Source organism: Melampsora larici-populina (genome assembly GCF_000204055.1).
Source record: "Melampsora larici-populina 98AG31 unplaced genomic scaffold MELLAscaffold_8, whole genome shotgun sequence".
NCBI lineage: Eukaryota > Fungi > Basidiomycota > Pucciniomycetes > Pucciniales > Melampsoraceae > Melampsora > Melampsora laricis-populina.
In genome coordinates, this window is record NW_006768772.1 from 407,351 (window position 1) to 412,259 (window position 4,909).

Genomic DNA, 4,909 nt, shown 5'->3' on the forward strand with positions numbered 1-4,909 from the left:
TTGCAATGTCACCTACTTTGGTAATAAGGTTTATTTGGGGTCCAGCGCTGTCGCACTATCACGGCATTGGGTGCCATTCAATATATATTTGTTCTTCTTTTATTCCACTGTTGTTCTTCCCTCGCATCGTGTATTGCCGCAATGAAAAGAACGTATTGATTTTCCCGCTACGATATTTGGAGTACCGCGAGTATATTTCCAATGATGTATCCGTCGTCCGGGGCAGGTCATTCCTGGTGACCCGAATTTTGTGCGGGCTTGTTTATCACCAGCCTGGTCCACCATTTATTGCAGGAGCCCGTGACAGATATCCCATTTTTGAGTACCGTGGCCGGGCTTTTGTGGCACGGTCAGATCATTCTCAGGCGTGCTGCAGGCGGCCTGAAGCCAGCGCTTCAGCAGAGCTTCCCGGCCTGGGTACAAGCGTTTCACGCTCTGAGTACAAGACTTTGGCGGCCGAAGTACGAGACTTTGGCGGCCTGGGGACAGTTTGACTTAGGCGGCCTGACATCCGTCCGCGTGGGGCCTACTTTGAGATTGCCCAGCCTCTGCAAGGATGGGCGGTCTGGAGGCAGTCCACCCAGGCGGCCCACCGGCCGCCCGTGCCTACCCGTGGTGTAGATTTCAAAAAGGTTGAAATCGTGAAATTTTTAAAATCAACTCGTGAACCGTACGGCAGGCAGTAAAGTTGAGATTAATCTTGACATCTGTCAAACTTACAGGCCGGATCTTATAAAAATATTTACATATTCCTGATGAGCGTCTGGTCTGATACCAAACATACTAAGGACCAGGCGCAGTTCGGCCCGAAACCTGCGCGTTGTTGCTAACTTTTCCAGTTCAAGACTAGATTTTGACTTTGAGATTGGCAAGGATCAGCCAAAGCTCCATGTAGAGCGCAAGTGACATGCAGAAGGATGTCACTCGCTGACCTATCTAAAACCATGCTCAATGTTCTTGATGTTACAATGGATAGACTGGTGAATGCTGAGCTTGATGGTGATATTTTAATCATCCCGATCCCTACTTATCAATGTTGTTAATAGCCAACGCATGAAATTTGATTGAAGCAGATATTTCCGATTATAGATAGATATGGCTTCAGAACTAATTATACCTGAGGAAGGAAGAAAGGATGAATTATAGGTGTCCACTGCAGACATTATTCGGGTTCCCCAAGTGGGCAGGGAAAAATGATTGGGAGTATGATTTGTCATAAAATGGTCTATCACTCCACACCTGAGCCATAACACCCACACTACATATGTGTAGCAGGCTCAGTGAATATGTGGTTATCATGTACATACAGTTCTGCTCAGTTATCTGCTCATCAGGACAAGTTATTCATATGTAATACATGCTGTAACTTCTTTCAGATTGAAAAAAGCTTCCAAAAGATTGACTACATACACTGACTCAATGTTTTGGTGTGATCTCATCAACTCAACTGCATGTAACACACTTTCTGTTACTAAGACATAGCTTCAACAATATTGCCTGAGCAGCTACAGAATTATATGTAGTGAATTTTTGGGAAAAAAAATTCAAAGTTGAAAAAGTTACATGTGGTATAACATGTGATTTATTTATTCTGATGGGCAAAAAACTGAGCAGACCTGTATGTACATGATAGACAACTATTGACTTAGCTTGCTGCACATATGTAGTGTGGGTGAAATGGCCCAGGTGTGCAGTATTAGATTCTTTTATGAAAAACTGTACTATTAATCATTTTCCTCTGCCAAATTGGGGAAGTTGAATGATGTTTACAGTGTGTCCTTATATTCCATAAGCACACCTTTCACAGAACTCCCCTTGCCTCTGGTGATGGATGTACTTCCAAAACCCATAGATCTTCTTTCTCATTTGAGCTTAAAAAGCCTGTGAAAATCATCCTTGAGGGAAAGATGCACAGGTTGCATCACTATCAAATGTGCCAAAATCATATTCTTAGAGTCAAAAAAGATCAAATAGCAACGCATTCGTGAGCTCCATTTTTAGGACCTCACGAATGTGTTGCAATGGAGCAAAGAGCAACTGAATTAGAGAACTGATTTACATCAGTTCCTTGCAATAGAAGTATGTTTGATCACAAGCCTCACTGAAACCATGTGAGGCTTGAAGATAAAAAATCATATATCTTGCCTAAACAACGTTTGAAAGTGCTTTATAAGCCACTTTTGAAAAAATTGCTTGAAAACCCGGTTAAAACGAGCCTACTAACAATACTCCTTTCACGGCGACGACCTCACTTCCACGCCTGGTCCTTACTGATTGGCACTACAGCCGTTGTGAGAACTATTGGTAAGTTTTGAGGTGATGGGTGTCGCCAAGTTTTAACTAGAGTTTAATCTTTGGTCCAAAACTCAGTTTTTTTTGATCTCACAGGCCTAAGCCTTGTTTTGGCTCCTGCAATATGCTTCTATCTCACAGTACCCATGGTCTAAAAGGGGTTGATTCTAGTTTTTACAAGTTTTGAATTAAATCTCGACAGAACACAAAATAAAAAAAAATACCGTTAGTTCTCACAACGGCTGTAAATCAATTTGGCATAGAGGTTTGCACGAGTCTTGAGGCTCGTGCTGGGCCCATTATAAAGTGGAAACTGGGGTTTGACTCGGCTTCTTCTTTTGTCTTTTGTTCCATATTTCTTGTTTCACAAGTCTCTTTTTTTGCTTGTTGGCATGAAAAATAAGACACTGAGAACGAGACAGACGTGTTAATCAGACTTTTGGTGTTAGTTGAAATGTGAACTAACAACCTTTTAACAAAAAAATTACACTACAAATCTGAAAGAAGACGAGTCGCACACCAACTCAAACATGTCAAGCTAACCCAGCGTAACCGTCATGAAAGAGGCAGCTTGAACCATTGGGACACTGTGGCTTGAAGAACCCAAGAAAATTATATATTTGAAGACAAGTTTATCGCAGTGAGCTTCTGTATATCAGGGGATCTGGCATGTAAGTTTGGCAGATGTCGTGATTAATCTCAACTTTACTGCCGGCCGCAGCCTGCCGTACGGCTCACGAGTCGATTTAAAAAATTTCTTGATTTCAACCTTTTTGAAATCTACTGTACACTACAGAAATAATCTGATTTTCCGTGGGGATTTTTGATTTCCCATTTGCGGAAAATCACGTGACTTTTTTACATCATGTACATATGTCACACAGTTTGAGGCACTGTACACCCCTGTACACACCCACACCCGCACACCAGTGTACAGACGCTGCACGGCTGCAGCGCCTGTACACCAACAAAAACGGTCAACGCTGACCAACGTTTCCAACCATAGACAAACTGATCCCTTTGTCTGAAACCACCACAAACCCTGGTCTCTTCCCCTGAAACCAACACGAACATCGTAGCCTCGCCGTCAACCATTACGCACACGGTCCCTCTACCTGAAACAATTACTAACCACCGTCTCTATCACCCCCGTCGACGGCGTCATACCTCTTTCAAACAGTGAATCACTGAGCAGCGCTGTAAGAATACAGTTAAAATTTCAAACACGCCAACCAACACGGTACAATTCAACCGGTACAATACATGACCTAATACAGAACATCAAACCTAACTTTATTTATCATCATAGTATCACATATAAATAGAAACTAATGCCTCATACCACGCCACGTTTTCCTTATCAGTTCACTGAGGAAAACTGGCGTGTGAGTCCTTTCTTCTCACTTCATACTCAAATCATAACTGTTGTTGATTGCTTTTCTATTATAAACATGTTATTAGACCTCTTGTTTTTATTCCATCTCACCTATTTAGGTGTGTTATCATTCTTGTCTTCGGTGTTCAGAACCGTGTAGACCCACACCTGATTTCTGGTGTTAAAGGTTAGATATCTTACTATATGAAATATAATCTTATCAGTTCACTGAGGAAAACTGGCGTACCTCTTGTTTTTATTCCATCTCACCTATTTAGGTGTGTTATCATTCTTGTCTTTGGTGTTCAGAACCGTGTAGACCCACACCTGATTTCTGGTGTTAAAGACCTCCTTTATAAGGAGTCTCGAGTTTCTTTAGATTCTCTCATGGTAGCGAGAGAATAACTCGACTCATAACCATCGTATATGTCCTCACCAATTGACGCACCTTCACCGACTAATTCTTCTGCCGATCCCACCGACGATCTCCAAACTGTTCTTGATAATCAAGAATTGAATTCAACGAGCCCTTCCGAAAAATCTTTCAATTCAAACCATACTGTTCAAAACAAATCATCTGCCATCATGAATAATCCATCCAGTCAAATTACGCCAACTACTCAAAAAGAATTTGCCATTGCCTTAAATTTTAACTTAAGTAAAATATCAGCCACCGTCATTCTGGGAAAGAATAACTATACTCATTGGGCTATTGGAATTAAGCGATCTTTGAGAAATCTATGCCTTGACCAATACCTTACCTCACCTAACCAACCTGACGACATAACTATTGAAGAACATCTCGCTAACAAAGAATGTCTTACGAACTTCTTAATCAATCGCATGGATCCTCCAACTTCAGCTTTCGTTGAATCCAAACTTCAAATTAAAGTCGATGGTGAAGTAGATATTGAATACGAACCTTCAAAATTATGGAAGATCATTAGAGAAAACAAAGCTCCCGTATCTGAAGCCGCACGATTTCAACTTGACAATGAATTAGATGAATTTCGTCAAGATAATCGCACGACTTTAGAAGCTCACCTGGCGAAATTCAGAGAGTTGAAAGCACTGTGCAGATGTAGTATTTTTCCACCATGCAAAATGATTAAAATTAATGTCAAAATGATTAAAAATGCTGTGTTAATGCATAAAAATGCACTATTAATGCACCATTCATGTGGAAAAATGCAGCATCAATGCAGTAAAATGCAGTGTTAATGCACACACAAAATGATTCAG